The 19,047-nt window shown below is 44.6% G+C and overlaps 1 non-coding gene across 1 annotated transcript; it reads left to right on the top strand.

The window, feature by feature from the left end:
- Window positions 1-17,140: 17,140 nt before the first annotated feature.
- Window positions 17,141-17,309, top strand: LOC141416957 (U1 spliceosomal RNA). The gene has a single exon (XR_012441605.1). It is a non-coding gene; the product is annotated as a U1 spliceosomal RNA (small nuclear RNA).
- The last annotated feature ends 1,738 nt before the right edge of the window (window positions 17,310-19,047 follow it).

The raw sequence follows: 19,047 nt of genomic DNA, 5'->3' as shown, positions 1-19,047 counted from the left end.
AAAGGACTGTGAACTTTTCATCTCCACCTTGGCAACAGGGATTACTGGTTATAGCAAAATCATGACATTTGGGCAACCCCTTTCCCAATAAGGCATATTTAATAACTTTTTTTAAAGTTAGAAAAGGACAAATGAACATGCGATAATTCACCCTAGATGAAAGAAAGGCTTCTTTCGGTTTCTTCTCTGTGTGCTCTGTGCAGAGCCCAAGTGAAGTTTAGAGAGCTGAGGTCAGGCCTGGCTGTGCTGTAAGGCCCCGGGATTGTCCCTTTAATTCTGCTGTCCTCTTTCCTCACCTGGACACCTGTGAAATTCAGGAGTTCAAACTAGCTCTCTGACTGTATTCTTTTGGAAACTACTTATGTGTTTGAGTACTCTTAACATTTTAAGAGTAAACTCGAGCTTAAAACTTGAGCTCTTTGCCTTTACTTTTATTTTAGTCATACTCGCCTGATACAGCTGTTCTCCTCAATTATCAGGTTATAGCCCTGCACTGAGTAGCGCCACTTTTTATAGGATTCCTGTTTGAAAGTCCACCATACAGATTAACATTTGCCTGCGACCCACCTGGAATCAAATCATAGACAAATGAATTAATAAGCAGATAAATAAATAAATACAGGTGGGGTGGGGTAGGAATAAACAAACAAGAAATGCAATTGTGAGCCTGTAAACCAGCGTTTGACTGCACCTGGGTGTGTGACTCTAAATCAGCGATTTTAGTGAGCAGAGGGTTCTCTTGGCTTCAGGCAAAAGCTTTTGTGCTGTCTGGGAGGCATGATGAGGGAGAGGAAGAGGGAGGAAGTGACTTTTGTAGGCAGCATCTGTAGGTCCCAGATGGAAGCATTTCAGTTTTGTAGGTGGATCAAATTCTGTATCAGTTCCTTTGGGCATTGATTTGCCCTTTTTTTTTTAATTCTGGAAAATTCCTAGTTCTGGTCTATAAAAGTGAGCAATGCCCATAATATAAAACAGCCTGACAATTCTCTGGGCTCGTCTGGAAAATGTATCTCGTGAATCCCACTTTTTAAAACAGCAAGTATTACTTAGATTTGTTTCTACAACACTGGGCTCTAAAAAAGACTTAAAGCAGGTTACAGGCAGGGCAGAGAACCATCAGTGTCAGTTAAGATTCCACATAAACTAAGCACCAGTGACTCACTCCTGTAATCCTAGGTGCTTGGGAGGCTGAGATCCTGGTTTGAGGCCAGCCCCAGCAAATAGTTTGCTCCAAACTAACCAGAGCAAAATGAACTGGAGGTGTGGCTCAAGCGACAAAGTGCCTGCTTTGCAAACTTGAAGGAAGCCCTGAGTTCAAACCCTCGTCCTGCCAGATCTCAGATGAAAGTGAAAGTGACAAATGACTTAGCTGACCCTGTTGGGACAGTCATTGCTACCATCTACCCAGCAGCATGGGCCAGCCAGAAGCAGCATCCTTTCCTCAGGAGGAGCAGAATCTGCTGTGGTTCAGCAAGTCACTTCCCTAAAATGTCTACCTTTTGCCCTGTCTACCTGTTACTTAATTTAACAGACATTATTTCAGTTTCTATTACCAGGGAAGGATCAGATTTAAGTTTTCATGGGTAAGGTAAAATTCTTGCCTTTAATATGCCCTTACCTGATTGAAGGATCAGAAAACTTGGCCCAGAGCCAAGTCCAGCCCAATGCCTGCTTTCATGTGGTTTTCAAACCCAGTGAGGCCTCTTCACTGTCCTCCCCAGCACCACGTTGTGACCTTTGCCAGAAGACGTATGCCTAAATTTCACAGAACAAGAGGAACTGTTCCTTACCTTGATATTGTAAAATACGAACAAGGGAGCAATTAAAACCGTGTTTTGAAATCTGAGTTGTTTATAAGCTGAAGTGGTAGAAGGAGAACCTGGGCTTCACCCCCAGCAGCACGGAGTAGAATGCTAAAGTCAGAACTAACTTGAAATGTCAGCATAGGGAAGGAGTTCAGGACAGGCCTCCCAAGACACGCTGCCTTCACATATTGGTCATCTAGGGCGAAGGCCTTGGACACTAGCAGGTTTAAGGACTCTCTGACCTCCCCTTTTCTTCCTGAAGGCAGGAGATGAAACTCCCAAGCAAAAGGCTCCCTCCCTTTCCCAGGAGGACAGTGTTCTTATCACAAAAGCCAGATGGCTTTTTGGGAGACCTGCGCAAAGCATCCTTGCTCAACACGTCGCAGTGCGCAATTTGCTTTCCACAATTTCCTACTCTTTGTCAACTCAGTGTACAAGTGCTCAGCACTGCTTCTTTGGGCCTTCTTTTTTCTTGTGACATCTCCCATGTTCATGGAAGCAAAATCTGTGTGAATTTCCCTGTTAATCTGTCTTCCTGATCCAGCTGGAGACCCTAGGAAGATGGAGAAAAATCTTACTTCCCCTGCAATATTTGTTTGATTTTTTACTTTTAAATTAATTTTATTAATTTAGTTGGTGGTACTGGGGCTTGAACTCAGGACCTCATGCTTGCTAGGAAGGCACTCTACTACTTGAACCATGCCTCCAACCCTAATTATTTATTTTGAAACAGAGTGTCACTATGTATCCCAGGCTGGCTTCAAACTCCTGATCCTCCTGCCTCAGCTTCCCGATTGCTAGAATTACAGGCCTGTGCCAACATACCGGCAAACTTACTTTTAATCAGTATAAGGCAGGAGGGTCTTGGAGATCAAGGCCAGCCTGAGCTATATATCGAGACCTGTCTCAAAACAAACAAAAACCCCACAAAATTGTACATATTAATGGGATAACATGATGTTTTAATTCAATTACTGTAGACATTGTATACTACTTAAGTCAGGTTAAATATATCTATTTCCTCAAACATTTACTTTTCTGTTTTGTTTTATTGAGACAGGATCTTTACATAGCTCAGGCTGGCCTCAAACGCTCAACCCATCTGTCGTGGCCTCCTGAGTGCTAGGATTACAGGGCATACCACTGAGTCCAGGCGTTTATCCTTGCTTTGTGGTAAAATCCTCCACAGTATTACAGAAGATGGCTAATCAAACTCCTACCATGTAACTTACTGGTCAAAGAAATGCTACTTTCTGCAGATTAAAAAGTATTACTGCCAGGGGATAAGACCTTTAAAGGTTATCTAGTCCCACCCTGTTTTTCACAGACGAAAACATGCATGGCAGATGAGCTGTCCAACCCTGTGTAGTAACTCTGTGGCACTAGTAAGACTGTTAACTGAGACATGCCTTCCACACAATGACTTTACCTTTCTTTACCTTTCCATGAAGTGGATTGAAGAAAAATAAAGGTGATCTCTCAGTTTTAAAGAGAATTCAAGTGGTAGAATGCCTGCCTAGCAAGGGCAAGGCCCTGAGTTCAAACCCCAATACTGCCAAAATAAACAACAACTAAAAACCAACAACAGAGGAGAAGTGGGCTGGACTGTAGCTCAGTGGTAATGCACCATGCAAGAGGTGAGAGAGGGAGAGAGACAGGGGAGAGGGGAAAGGGGAGGAGAGGGGGAGGGAAGGAGGGAGAACAAACAGTAGAATCAGTTTGAATTTGAATTGTTAAGAAATGGGAAGTTGGTGACAGCCCTGAATAATGGTCATTTAAAAACTATCTGTTCAGGTGCCTCTGGAGTAACCTGTGTCACAGTCTTTTGGGTATATCCCCAAGAGTGGTACTGCTGGATCAAATGGTAGATCAATGTCTAGCTTTTTAAGTAGCCTCCAAATTTTTTTCCAAAGTGGTTGTACTAGTTTACATTCCCACCAGCAGTGTAATAGGGTTCCTTTCCCCCCCCCCAATCCTCGCCAACACCTATTGTTGGTGGTGTTGCTAATGATGGCTATTCTAACAGGGGTGAGGTGGAATCTTAGCGTGGTTTTAATTTGCATTTCCTTTATTGCTAGAGATAGTGAGCATTTTTTCATGTGTTTTTGGGCCATCTGAATTTCTTCTTTTGAAAAAGTTCTGTTTAGTTCACTTGCCCATTTCTTTATTGGTTCATTAGTTTTGGGAGAATTTAGTTTTTTAAGTTCCCTATATATTCTGGTTATCAGTCCTTTGTCTGATTATTTTCTCCCACTTTGTGGGTGTTCTCTTCAGTTTAGAGACCATTTCTTTTGATGAACAGAAGCTTTTTAGCTTTATGAGGTCCCATTTATCTATGCTATCTCTTAGTTGCTGTGCTGCTGGTGTTTCGTTGAGAAAGTTCTTACCTATACCTACTAACTCCAGAGTATACAGCCAAGATGCCCCACCACTGACGAATGGATTAAGAAAATGTGGTATCTATACACAATGGAATTTTATGCAGCCATGAAGAAGAACGAAATGTTATCATTCGCTGATAAATGGATGGAATTGGAGAACATCATTCTGAGTGAGGTTAGCCTGGCCCAAAAGACCAAAAATCGTATGTTCTCCCTCATATGTGGACATTAGATCAAGGGCAAACACAACAAGGGGATTGGACTTTGAGCACATGATAAAAGCTAGAGCACACAAGGGAGGGGTGAGGATAGGTAAGACACCTAAAAAATTAGCTAGCATTTGTTGCCCTTAACGCAGAGAAACTAAAGTAGATACCTTAAAATCAACTGAGGCCAATAGGAAAAGGGGACCAGGAACTAGAGAAAAGGTTAGATCAAAAAGAATTAACCTAGAAGGTAACACCCACGCACAGGAAATCAATGTGAGTCAATGCCCTGTATAGCTATCCTTATCTCAACCAGCAAAAACCCTTGTTCCTTCCTATTATTGCTTATACTCTCTCTACAACAAAATTAGAAATAAGGGCAAAATAGTTTCTGCTGGGTATTGAGGGGGTGGGGGGGAGAGGCAGGGGGCGGAGTGGGTGGTAAGGGAGGGGGTAGGGGCAGGGGGGAGAAATGACCCAAGCCTTGTATGCACATATGAATAATAAAAGAAAAAAAAAACTATCTGTTCAAGGAAAATCAAAGCTAAGTAAAAAAGTTTTCACTAATGATTGTGTGTATGTACATAAAGACAGGCAACTCTTTTCTGAGCCTATTACATAGAGCAACTGCACTCTGGTCTGAAGAGAACTTCATTTGCTTGCCTTTCCATTGGTGAGGGCCAGGCTCTTTTAAGTCAGGTACTAGAAAGAGCCCCCTCCCCTTTGCTTAGCCTTAGGGCCTCACACTAAGCCTGTCTTGTTGGTCCTGAGTCTCCTCTGGCTGATGGCACCTGGGCAGAAGGATGACCTGCTAGGATGGGTTCACCATCCTTGACCTCCACTGGCCTCAGGCATCTGAGACTTAGTAGCTCTGGCTGGGGTGGGGAGGAAGATAACCTTCAGAAGGGGAAAATATTTTAGTAAACAGTACAAGGATGGGACTCAGTGGTAGAGCACTTGCCTAGCACTAGGATGCCCTGGTTTCCATCCCAGAATAGAGGGAGAGAGAGAGAGAGAAATTGAGATTGAGGGATGGAGGAAGGGACAGAGGGAGGGAGGGGGGTAATAACAGTAGAATCAGTTTGAATTTGAGAAATTGGTGAGGGAGAAGGAGTCAAGTTGGGGGTGTTAGCAAAAGGAACAGACTGGGAATCAGTTGGACCTTTTACAGAAGTTTCCTTAAAATGTGAAAATAATTTTGCAGAGGAATGTTTACACAAAGACTAATCTACAGAAAAAAACAACTTACACACAAGAATGGGAATGTCATCGGCTCCCAGAGGGAATGAGCTCACAAGTTAAAAGGCCAGGGATGCTCTCCAACTAGTAAACGTATTTCAATGGCCCCTCTGGGTTTCAATTGGTTCCAGGAAGAAGACAGGCCCTTATCCCAGGGGAGGCTGGTGGCGAAGGCCTGCAGAAGGGCCCAGAAGCGCGGATCGGTTCAGATGGGGTGGCGGTGCCCGGGGCGCAGAGGACAGCGGAAGATGCGGTGCGTGGCGCGTCCAGCGATGGTGTCAGCCCGAGTTTGAGACCAGCATTTGGGACCAGAGTGGCCTTTGTTAACCCCGCTCGGAGTTCACAGGGTGACGTCACCGACAGGGCTCAGAAGGCAGTGTGGCCGTCGGTCAGGAAGGTCCTCCGCGTCCTCGTCCTGCCGGGCGGATTCGAACCCGCGGGGCGCGCAGTGCGCGCTGCGGCACGGGGGACGCGAGGACGGGGGTACAGCCTCCCAGACTCGGCCTGGCCTTTCGTGAAAAACAGGGTATGAGGCAACCTTGCAAGTACAAAAACAACTTCAAAAATGAAGTTGAGCCGGGCGAGGTAGCCCAGGTCTGGAATCCCAGAGTTCCAGGTCACGAAAGCCCGACCCTGTCTCTTAAAAAACAAAAAGAAGGTGAGGGCAAAGGGGTGTGGCAGTAATAGCAGCGCTTGCCTGGCCTGTCCCCAGCACGACACACACACAAAGGGACCCAGAAAGACGCGGCCACTCAGTCAGGAGAGGAGAGTCTTGGGAAGCCTGGAGGGAGGGGGCCGTGTCACAAGCCCAGGAACTGCCAGGTGGCAGTACTTAAAGGTGCTGGCATTTCAGGAGACCCACTTCCCTTTTGGCAAACGTCCAGTCTCCGTCTCTGTCCTCCCCCCACCCCATTGCAGGCCAGTGCTGGAAAGCTTCGTTTGTTTATCTGTGCTGTCCTGCTGCTATCTTAAAAGGTTCACTGGCAATTCTGCCTGCTCCTCTCCATCCCCTCCTTCATCCTACCTACATCCTATCCCTCCCCGTTTTTTTTTAAGTCAGTGAGTCTCCAGGACTGGTGGTGGTGTTCAGTGGCAAACACATGGTTAGTGCGCACATGACTGTGGAGTCAATTCCCAGCACCAAAATTTAAAAAAAAAAAAATCTGATCAAGTTTTTTCTGTCCCTCTATCCTGGTCCCTTGCACCCTGCTGGGTGGAGTCAGAGATAAACCACTGACCACCACAACTCTGGTAATCAGGCTTCTTAGGAGGTTCAGCGTGAGCCCTGGGCAGGGTGGGGTAGAGCGCCTGTCAAAGAGAGAGGACCCAGGATAGACTTTGGAGGTCTAGCACAGGACAACCCTTCAGGAAGGGTGCAGGTGAGAGAGGACACACCAAAGCCAAGGGAAAGCATGTGCAGAGGAACAAGATGAGAGAGGCTATGCCTGGAAAGTCAGGCAGCAGCCGGAGAAGCTGAAGGGACTGACAGGGGTGGTGTCCTGCTGGTAAGGGCAGGCCCCTGAAGAAAGGAAGGGCTGGAAGCAGGCCGGGAGATGGTCAGATTTCTGATTTGGAGGGAGAATAAGATTGCTGAAAAGGAGAGCAGAGCCTGGAGACTGGGATCCCCAAGTGATTTCTTAGCACCCTCAGCCTGGCTTCAGCAGTGTCTCTGTTCTAGAGCAAATGAGCCCTCAGAGATGAACCCTCAGAGATGGGACAATGATTCCTGAGATGAATTCCACAGAGGGCCTCCCTATGCTTCTCTTCAGAGTGCTGGGGGCCCATTTCCCAAATAAAGTTCCAAGTAAAGGAACCTGAGACCTACCTTTCTCCTCTTCCCCCCTCCCCTCCACTCCCTTCCCCTTCCCTCTCCTCCTCTCTCCTTCTCCTTCCCTCTCCTTCTCCCTTTCACTGGCCATTTAGTTTGCTTTCAATATTTACTAATGTTTTAAAAATATAATCACATAAAAACCAAACATTTCAAAAGTGTAAGTATTAGAAAGCTAATTGGTGCTATTAATCTTTCCTTGTGAACAATCTTTTTTGCCTACATAAGCAACACTAATAATTCTGGGGAACCTGACACATTTCCAGTGCATCTTATGGCAGTGCTTCTGAAAGCATGGCCTCCAGACAGGCAGCAGCCACAATGGTGCATGAGGACTTCAGAAATGCATACTGTTCTTTTAAATTTTAAGTTTTTAAAAATTTTTCTGTTTTAGATGTTTATTTTTATTAGTGTGTATGAGTTTCATTGTGGCATTTTTGTACATGCATACAATGTACCCTTTCCTGTCCTTTCTCCCTCCTCTCCTTCATCCCCAGAAATGCATATTCTTGAGCCCTTCCTCATATGTACTGCATCAGAAACTCAGGGCCCAGCTAGAACTTAAACAAGCTCCCTAGGCAGTTTCGATACAAGGCTTAGGTCTCAGAACTACCTCCCTATGCTGTTACTCAAAAGAGCTGCATGGAGAATGGGTCCCCAGACTCAGAGCGTCTGTGTTTGTTTTCTTAGGAAAGAGACAAGCCTAGTCAATTACTGCCAAATTTCCAAGTTTCACATAACAGTCATAAAGCTATTATAATTATCACCTATTTACTAAAAACCTAGCAAAGTATTTTAAAAACTTTGCACATGCTTCATATGCACTCTCTGAGCAGAGGGAGGAGAGGAAGAAAGCACAGGTTCCTACCTGTGGTAGGCTTCCATCATCACCACCATCTTTTAAAGGCATTTTTAATATTAATGACAGTCACTTATAAGAATCTATGACCCCTGGGCTGGGGACATAGCTCAAGTGGTAGAGCACCTGCTTAGGAAGTGCAAGGCTCTAAGTTCAAATCCTAGTACCACAAAAAAAAAAAAAGACAAAAGAATCCATGACCCCATAAATATGTACAATTGCTATGTGTTCCATTTTTAAAAAAAAAGTGTTGCATGCCTGTAATTCAGCACTCTGGAGGCTGAGGAATGAGGATGGCAAATTCAGGCCAGGCTGGGCTACAGAGCCAGACCCTGTAAATGAATGACTAAATAAATAAATAGAATCCAAATAAGAGAACACACAGGGCTTACTGAAGCTAATTCTGTGTGTCATGTGGCTCCTGCCCATAAGTGACTTGCTGTCTAGTTAACTCAAGACTCAAACACAAGAAGCAATCAGAGTCACCCAAGGCAGCTTAAAATTGGGGACTACATCATGCCCTGGCTAACTAGGCTTTGTGAAGTCAGGCTTCTCCTCCAGGTCCTGGGGGTGAGACTCAGTGGTAGGAAATGTGCTTACCAGGTGTCAGGTCTGAGGTTCAATTCCTGCACCCAAGCAAAATGTTCTCCAGCTTTGTTTTGGCAGTACTGGGGCTTGAACTCAGGACCTACACCTTGAGCCACTCTCTTTTTTGTGAAGGGTTTTTTCAAGATGGGTCTCTCGAACTATTAGCCCAGGCTGGCTTCGAACCCCAATTCTCCTGACCTCTACCTCCTGAGTAGCTAGGATTACAGGCATGAACCACAAAACCCAGCTTTGTTCTCCAGCTTCATCAGAGAGCTTTTGCTTGTTTTCACTCCTCATCCAAAGCCCTGATTTTTTTTTTCTTACTTCTTTTTAATCTACATTGTGACAATCACACATTGTAAACTCTGCAAAATCACACTCCCTTTCTTCTCCCTTCTCTTTCACCTAACAGCCATTTCCCAACCTACTTTTCAGAGACCCCAAAGGGATAGTCAGGCCTACTAGACCCCAAATACTGATGAATTTTCCAGAAATGAGACACACTCCCCACCGGCTGCTGAGTCACTTGTCCCTAGGCAAGAGCTTCTGGCTGCCCCTCTGGGGCTGCTGAGGAGGTCGTAGGGCAGAGTGGTCAGCCACTCCTAGGAATTTGGGCCTTCTGGATTTGTCCCCTGCTGCTGGGGAGGGGGCCTTTGTTACTCTGACCCCAAGAACCCTGACTTTTAATTCTGGAGCCATGGGATCTTGTAGTCTACCTTCCAAAGGGAGTTTTGAGGCTACAGCAATTGCTCCATGAACAGGAGCAATTTATAGCCTGTGCTATAAATGAGTGTCCCACTCCTGGATGAGGCACCAGCCTCCTCCCCACTCCTACCCCAACCACCCTGTGACTGTCCAGCAAAGCAGCCAGAGCCAAGGGATTAGCACAATCACAAGGTCATGGATAGATACTCTTCTGTCCATAAATACTCCTGGAGAGCTTTAGTCATGGACTAGGAACCAGAAGAGGAAAAAGAACAGGGGGGTGGAGAGAGAGCTGAAGCCAGCTAGGGTTAGCTTCACACGTCTACTGTACGGCTTTTATTTTTTGTTTTAAAGCCCAAATGTGAAATTCTACAGAGGAACTCAAGATGTGAGGGAAAAAAGACCATTACCACAAAAATCCTTTTGTTTTCAGGGTGGTTAGCCTGATCTTCAGAGCAGAATGTGTTCAGATCCTCAAAATATCTCCCAATTCTTTGTTAAAAAGAACCCCAAGAGCTGGTATCAGCAGCAATTTCAGATTCTCTGTTGTCACAGTCAGAATATCATATTCTATATCTCAGGTAAGCAGGACAAGAGCAGGACCTGGGGGGATGGTTCAGTCTCTGATCTCCTTGGCTCCAAAGATTTGTCTGAGGGGCCCATTTCATGGGTTGTGAGGACCCCTGGGAGCTGCAGGTCCTGGTCCTTTTGGCTCTGGTGGGCATGTGAGCACACTTCGGGTGTTGCAGGCAGATGCTGACAATGAGGAGGGTGATCAAGACACGACAAGCTCTGAGTGGGCGCAAGTTGCCTAACAGCTCTGTACCTAAATAAAGAAGGCCACGATGTGCTGGTAACTGTGCCATTACTGATATTCACAGGCAGAGGAGAGGACAGTGGGTGGGTCGGCTTTATTGTCACCAGCAGAGACTTCCAGGGCTGCTTGGATGAATCATTTGGCCCATGCGCACACTCACAAATCTTAAATATGGGTGATGGTTTTGTTAGATGCCACTAACAAAAGCTGAATGTTAGGTACACAGATGTTCCATGTGCTGCCAAATTCTGTCTCCTATTATTGGTTCTTTTGGTCCCTTTCAAGTGAAACTTTTAAGGATAGACTCCTACTCAGGTAGAAAACCTAAGTTATTTTAGGTGAGGTGGTTAATGTAAGCAGCTAATCACAGAACGAATTACCTAACCAAACCTGGTGCACAAATATGGTTAACATTAGATCTGCTATAGTTTGGATCTGGAGTGTCCAGCAAAGGACCATGTATTTGTGGCACTCTACTGGGAAGTGGTGGAACTCTTAGCAGGTGGGACCTAGAGGGAGGAAGTAAGGACATTGGGAGGTGCCTTTCAAGGGATATTGAGACCCCAGCTCTTCCTGCTCCCTTCCTGCCAGTCTGTACTGGTCCAAAGCAAAAGGGCCAAATAGCCCTGAACAAAAAACTCTGAAACCATGAGCCAAACTTTGAGTTTGATATTTTGTCAGAGAAAACTACTTAACACACAATCTTATGAACATCTTTGTTTTGCTTTTTAAAACCAAAGTTTAGGCTCTAGTTTCAGAATGAATTTATGTTTACAGTTGGTATCAGAACAAAGGCTTGGAACACTGCCTGCCCCTCCCACCTCTCCACTCCTCATCTGGTACCCTTGGATGCACAATAGATTTGACAAAAAAATCTGCCAGTTCTTATCCACAGAAAAATGGCTGGGGGTACAACTCAGTGGTAGAGCTGTGTTTAGCATGCATGAGACCTGTGGTTCAATCTCCAGCACAAAAAACAAAAACAAAACGAACAACAACAACAACAACAACTTCTCCACAGAAAAAAAAGCTATAGAATTAAATTCTCAATGTGCCTTTGGAGACTCAATTTCTACCTCTACAGAAAAGATTACAGATTGTGACCAAACAAATAGGAATGCAAGAAAATCTGTTGTTAGGGGTGGGGGTGGGGGGCGGAGTGGTGACTCAAAGGGTAGAGCACCTACCTAGCCCTGAGTTCAAACCCCAGTATCCAGAAGAAGAAGGAGGAGGAGGAGGAGCAGGATGAGGAAGAAGAGGAGAAGGAGGAGGAGAGGAAGAGGAAGAGGAGGAAGCGGGAAGAGGAGAATTAAGATATATTGTAAGCATATATTTAAATATCACAATGTATCCCCCTGTTCAACTATTATATGCTAATAAAAATAAAACATAAAAATAAAAAAGAGAAGGTAGGAGAAGAGGAGGAGGAGGAGGTGGAAAAGGAATAAAAAAAATTGTATTCTTAAGAGATTGAGGTCTACATCAAGCTGGCATAGCTGTATAGCTGCCAAGGGCTTTGTAGCCTACAGTTGGAGTTCTGTGAATATAGACTCTTTTTTTGAATTTGCAGTATGGACTCTTTATGAGATGATATTTAACCCATATTAAATGTCTTGCTGTGATCTACAAAGCCCAAACTCCATAGTTAGTCCAGTCACAGGTATTTCATACAGGTCTGTCACGTATCATGAACGTAAATCCCTGCTCTGAAGATGCCATGTCTTTTGTGTCATCACAATTAGTGCATCAAGAAACAAATGTATGGAAAGCTTTTTTTTTTTTTTAAGTCAACTGAAATTTTGTACCTTAAGGGAAGAGTGACACTGAATTAATCTTCACCAAGAAGCTGTGTTTTCTGGCTGCTTAAGACCAAGTGAGGTCACTGCAATTAGGATTTATGGAGGGGTGAGCCACCATCATCTGTAACTTAAGGGTTGTCAAATCTTTCCTCAGAAGTTGGTACTGATGATATTTCACTGGAGCTCCAGCCAGCTGCCCTCTGTAAGGACAGTTACTTATGATCTGGCACAGGCAATCATGTCTTTTTGGCAAAGTCCCTGAATAAGCTACTGTAGTCACAGCTCTTTGGGGAGCAAGAGAACGTTCTTCACTGGGAGTACATTTGCCTTTGGCATCTGCAGTAGTTTGGATATGGAATGTTCCCTGGTGGCCCAATGTCAAAGGCTTGCTCCTCAAGCCAGTGGTACTATTGGAAGGTGGTGGAATCTTTAGGAGGTGGGGCCTAGTGGCCGGAAGTGAGGTCACTGGGGGCAGGATTTTGAAAGGGATTGTGAAAGGTCAGCACCTTCCTGTCTTTCTTTGTTTCCTGGCTGTCATGAGCCACAGGCCTAGGGAAAGGAGCCCGCTGGCCACGGACTGAAACCTCTGAAACTGAGTCAAAATCAACCTTTCCTCTTTTTGAGTTTCTCAAGTATTTGTTATAGTAACTGAAAACTGACTAGCACAGTGTCCCATTATGATATTTTTCAATTAAGACCTCACAGAAAAGTAACTGCTGACCACCGTTCCTGGCCTTGCCCAGCAGAAGTGCAGAGGCAGCTCTGGTCCCAGATATATGTCCCATGGTTCAGCAAACCTTGCCACCCCTTTGCTTCCCCAGGTCGTTTTTGTCCCGTCCATTTTTAAACTGCAGCTGTCAAGAAGGCAGGGTGGGCAAACTTTCCCAGTGTCATTCTCGGTCTGTGGTGCTTTGAGAACAGCAGAGAAACTACTCTGAGCATTTCCCAATCATCTTCTAATTCTCTTTAAGTTATCCCTGTCTGTGATAAGCATATACAACATTGACCTTCAAAATCAAGGTCAAGAGATTTTGGGGAAAAAAAACCTACAGACTTTGCTGCCTGTAACACACCATCTAGTAATTGACTAGTCATAGTCCTAGGTTTAATCTTCTAATTATGTCTTGCATATCAATGTGTCAATTCATAAAGATCAACTAGTGTCTTCTATGGACATAGCCACGACCTACCCTTCCCCAAATACAGGGAATAAGTTATTTACTTCTCCTAAAGTCATCATAGTCCACTATTTGTTGCCACTAATGGGTCTTCTTTATTGACATATAATAATTACACATATTTAGCCAGGTGTTGGTGGCTCATGCCTGTAATCCCAGCTACTTGGGTGGCTGAAAAATGAGAGATTGCTATTTGAGGCCAGCCAGAGTAAATAGTTCATGAGGCCGCCATCTCCAAAATTACCAGATCAAAGTGGACTGTCGGTGTGGCTCAAGAGGTAGAGTGCCTGCTTTGCAAGTGTGAAGACCTGCGTTCAAACCCCAATCCCATAAAAAAAAAAGCTTTAAATAGGTATACATATTTATGGGGATCCATGTGAAAACTTGATACACGTATGCAATGTATAATGATCAAATCAGGGTAACTAACATTTCCATCTTCTTAAACATTTACCATTTCTTCTAGTTATTTATAAAATATAGAATAAATTGTTCTGAATGATAGTCATCCTGCTGTACCTGTAGAAAATTTACTTCCTTATTCCCGCACCTGCCTTCCACTGCGCTGAGCACCTAGCAGGAGACGATGACATGTCATGTCCTGTCTCCAGCCATCCTGCACCAGGCAGGTGCGGATCCCCTCCTACCACTAGGTATGGGACGAGAACCATAGGGACATTTGATGGTGTAGACATTATAGGATAATGCCCCACCTGAGTTTTTACTTGCTCAAACTCTTTCCCAGTTCCATCCTTACCAATGATGACTCACGTGCTAATGTAGCTTGATGGGAATACCAGTCGCTCAAGGTAGGTCCATCTCACTGGCATTTTCATAAGAATCCTCTCTGAACTTCCAGCATCTGGGCTCCCGTTCCTTTGGCAGAACCATCACATGTAATCTAAATATGCAAAACGGCAAAACGCAATCTCTTTCCGTAATAAAGTATTCCAGCCTTTGTGCTAAGGTGTAGGAAATAACATGACCGCAAGAAGGTCCTGTGTAAACAGAGACACACACAGAAATGCCTCTGCACCCTGAGGACAAAAAGGAAGGGACTGGCCAGGCACCAGGGGCTCACACCTGTAAAACTAGCTACTCAGGAGGCAGAGATCAGGAGGGTCATGGTTCAAAGCCAGCCCAAGCAAATAGTTCATGGGACCCTATTTTGAAAATATCCAACACACAAGAAAAGAACTGGTTGAGTGGCTCAAGTGGTAGAGTGCATGCCTAGCAAGGGAGGCCCTGAGTTCAAACCCCAGTGCCACTAAAAAAAAAAAAAAGAAAGAAACAGTGTATTCTATTTGGGAGGAGTGGTTAGGAAAGATTACATGGATGAAATGGCATTTGATCTTTGTCTTGAACGATGAGAGTTTTGTTTGGTGACAGGGTAGCAATGCCTACGCCAGACAAAAGCATCCTGAGTAAAGTTTTGGTGGAGCACTTTAAGCCATCTGGGAGTTGCTCATTGGCCAAAAAAGACGAGGAGGCACAGGGAATAATAAGGATGGGGAGAAGCCTGGGCAAGATCAGGAGGGGCTTTGCAGTCCTGCTGAGCAGTTCTGGTATTCTCCATGGGCGTGTCAGCCATTGGATGTTTCTAATTCCCAGAGAGACATAATCAGATTTTTGCCATAGGAAGATCAACCTGAAAGTCATGTGGGAGAAGGATTGTAGGTAGGAAAAGACCTAGGGAGACATATTGGTCTCCTGCTTAAAACCTTCCAGGAGCTGGCCTGGAATCAGAGGCAGGGTGCTTGCCTAGTATGCATGAGGCTCTGGGTTCCATCTCCGGCACCACAGAACAAGCAAAAATAAGCATAAAATAAAATCAGACTTCTCATCACTGCCCAGCAGAGACTATCTTTCACCATGCCATTGGGTATCACTTTCCCTCGAGGGCAGTCCTCCAGTTTGTGGGGCCTTTGTCAGCTCAAGTGTGGCTCTTTCCACCTCAGGACCTTTGCATTTGCTATTTGTCTTGTTTGAAGATTGTCTAGGCGCTGTCCCCAGAAGTCTTCTTCTCAACTAGTGTTCTCAGTCTCAGTTCTAATCTCACTTTCAAGAAGTCACTTATGTCCTTTATATCGTTTTGATACACTGTAAGCATGAGATTCTTTCGTTTGTTGGATTATTATCATAGGTCCCTTCAAATATGCTTTTTTTTGGGGGGGGTCCATTCCTGTTTTACTCACCAACATGTCCCTAGATCCTGAATGGGTGTACGAAGGGATAATAAGGGCCTGAAGTAAGGCAGAAGGAGGAAAAGGAAGGAGGGAGCGAGAATCGGTGGCCTTTTATGCCTAGCTGGGTGTGGGTGGTGAGAGAGGAGGAGAAAGGTGACATTTGAGTTTCTGGCTTGGGTGGCTGCCTGTGACTATGTGGAACAGTGATGCAGGAGAGAGGAGTTTGTGAGGCACAACCAGGGAGGTCAGTTTCAGGTGCATTGAACTGGGGACAATCTGAGGCAGAAGACTAGGCAACAGATAGGGGAACCTAGAGCTAAGAGCTAGGTTAATGCATATTTAACAGTTGTCAACAGTAGGACAGTTCAAGAGGAAGGGAGACATCAATTAAGTGTGTGTGGGGGGGGGTGAGCACTGTTCTTTCTGAGAAGGAAGGAAGGTCTGGCAGTCAGTAGAGGACCTCTGAGATGGCCTGTCCCACTGCAGGCTGCTGAGGGGCTATGGGCTCTTGGACTCAATGAAGACTTTGTCCAGGTCAGAGTAGAGACATTTTTCCCTTGCCTGGCCACTGTGATAAGAGAACAAAAGGTTTCAGTAACCCTGGGGCCAATCAAGGAATGACTCAGGACAGCTATTCTGATGCATGAGGCCTTGGGGCAGGGATTTTATCATCGTCATGCCTACGGGGGTGTGTGGGGGGGCAAGCCCTCTGTCTCAGTGCAGCTTTCTTTCCTAGTCGGCTCTCTGCAAGTGCATAGGCCCAATCACCACTCATCCAACCCCACATTTTACATTTTCGTTCATGTTTGTGGTGCTGGGGGTGGAACCCAGGGAATCCCAAGTGCTAAGCACATGCTCTACCACTAAGCCACCCCCACTTCTGTTTATTTAAATAAACTGTATTTTCTCCTCTTTCCTTCCCTCCCTTCCTCTCTCCTTCCCTCCCTCCCTTCTTTCTTTCCTTCCTTTTTGTGGTACTGGGGATGGAAAATATGTATTTTCAATAACAATAGTTTGAATTCATTAATGAAGGAAGGTGAATATAAATAATAATCTTCCAATTAGCTTTTTTTTCTTTTTGCTTCCATAGGCTTAATAAAACATAGTTAAAATTCTACCTATCTATCTAGCCATCTATCCATCCATCCATCCATCCATCTATCCATCCATCCATCCAGCCAGCCAGCCAGCCATCCATCCATCTAGCTATCCATCCTTGATCTATCTAGATCAAGGCCCACCCTAATGGTCTCACTTTAAGTGACTTATCTCTCTATAGGCCCTATCTCCAGGGACAGTCACAGTTTGAGGTACAGTGGGTTAGAGCTTCAGTGTATGAATTTTGAGGTGGGGGACACAAATTCAGCCCAAAACATACTATGTAGAATTTTTCTAATATTTTTCTGTATTTCTAATTAATTTCCTTTGAATAGATTTCTAGAGTGGGAATCACTATACCAAAAAATAAAAATAAAATCACTTTGCCCAAGGGATTTAATAATTGATGTTACAAGAAATATTTAAAAAGTTTTTTTTTAATAAGTGAATGATACTTACCTGGCAGGGGAGATACCAGGATCATGAAGGTGGTTTTCCCAGGGTGAGACTTATCCATTGCACTCCGGATGTGGATGTGCTGACCCCTGCGATTTCCCCAAATGTGGGAAACTCGACCCCATAATTTGTGGTAGTGGGTACTGCGTTCGTGCTCTCCCTGAGAATGAATGAATAAATAAGTGAATGAACCAACTAAAGAGTCCATCCAGTTGCGTATGACAGTAACTCATATACAACGACTGAAGTTGAAGGGTTTTTCCTTGACGTAAAGTGAAGGCTGGAGGGCTGTCCCAGGCACAGAGTTTTGGGATGCACTGATATGACAGGTACCTTCTTGGTGCCTGCTCGTCATCTTTCCACCTTGGCACGTGGCTTTCCTGTCCTACCCTTTACACATGCTGTCCTCTGTCCCCTTATGGCTGGCTCCCTCACTGGCTTCAGATTTTTATTGCAATAATGTCACCTTCTCAATGAGACATTTCCTAGCTACCATTTCTTTCTTTCTTTCTTTCTTTTTCTTTCTTTCTTTCTTTCTTTCTTTCTTTCTTTCTTTCTTTCTTTCTTTCTTTCTTTCTTTCTTTCTTTCTTTCTTTCTTTCTCTCTCTCTCTCTTTCTTTCTTTCTTTCCTTCCTTCCTTCCTTCCTTCCTTCCTTCCTTCCTTCCTTCCTTCCTTTCTTTCTTTCTTTCTTTCTTTTCTTTCTTTCTTCCCTTTCTTCTTTCTTTTCTTTTTCCCTTAGGCAGGGTCTCACTATGTAGCCCTGGCTAGCCTTGAACTCTCAATCCTCCTGCCTTAGTCTCCTGAGTGCTGGGAACTGGCCATCTTTTCTAGAACTCCACTTCTGCTTCTCTTTCTGTCCCTTTCCTGCTGTAGTTTTCCTTTTTAGCAGTATTGTTACCAAATACCTAAGACAGTGAACTTACAAAGAGGAAGAGTTTATTTCAGCTCACAGTTTTGGAGATTTCAGCCCCGTTGCTTTCACGCTTGTGGTGAGGCACCGTGTCACGTAGGGGTGTATGTGGAACAACGGCATTCATTTCATGGCCGCAAATGAGGGAAAGAGAGGGAACAGAAGAACCTAGGGTCCACCGTCCTCTTGAAGGGCACACCCTCAGTGGCCTAAGGCTCCTTATTAGGCCTTTATAAGGATTCGTCTTTCAATTGCCCAGTGGTGCCAGGGGCTGGCCATTAGGGACCACTTACCCAAATCCAAACTATAGCATTATAGATTTTCAAAAAAATTAATTTTAGGTGGTATTAGGAATCTAACCCTGGTGCTCATGCATGCTGGGCAAGTGCTTTACCACTGAGCTGCACCTCCCACCCTGTATCTTAATCATTTATTTTGTTTGCTTTTTTTTCTCCTCCCCTAGAAGGTAAGCTCCATTAGGTTATGGAGTTTATCTGTTTTGTGCACACACACACACACACACACACAGAGACACACACACACTTGAATGTTCAGGAAAGACTAAGCCCAAACTAATTTCCTACCCCTTCCTTTTTTCCCCTCCTTCCTTTCCTCTCTTCTTCCTTCTTTCAGCTTGTCATGTGACTTACTCAAGATTACAGTTTTGAAGCTTTTTGATGCTGACTAGGCCATATGTTAAAGGCAGTCGCACACATTTTCAAATCCTTTAATACCTTTTCTGAAATTTCTAGAGAGGGAGGAGACTAAAGTATGTCTCTGTTCTGCCATCTGTATTCAATTCCTAGTCAATCATGAGCCTAGTTTCCTAAAAATTTCCTTACAAAGTAAAGATTAATGTATGTAGGTTTTTTTTTTTTTGGTGGTACTGGGGCTTGAACTCAGGACCCACACTTTGAGCCACCTCACCAGCCCTTTTTGTGTTAGGTATTTTCGAGATAGGGCCTCAAGAACTATCTGCCTGGGCTGGCTT

Source organism: Castor canadensis, chromosome 14 (assembly GCF_047511655.1).
Source record: "Castor canadensis chromosome 14, mCasCan1.hap1v2, whole genome shotgun sequence".
Lineage (NCBI taxonomy): Eukaryota > Metazoa > Chordata > Mammalia > Rodentia > Castoridae > Castor > Castor canadensis.
This window is presented reverse-complemented; position numbering and strand designations above follow the sequence as displayed.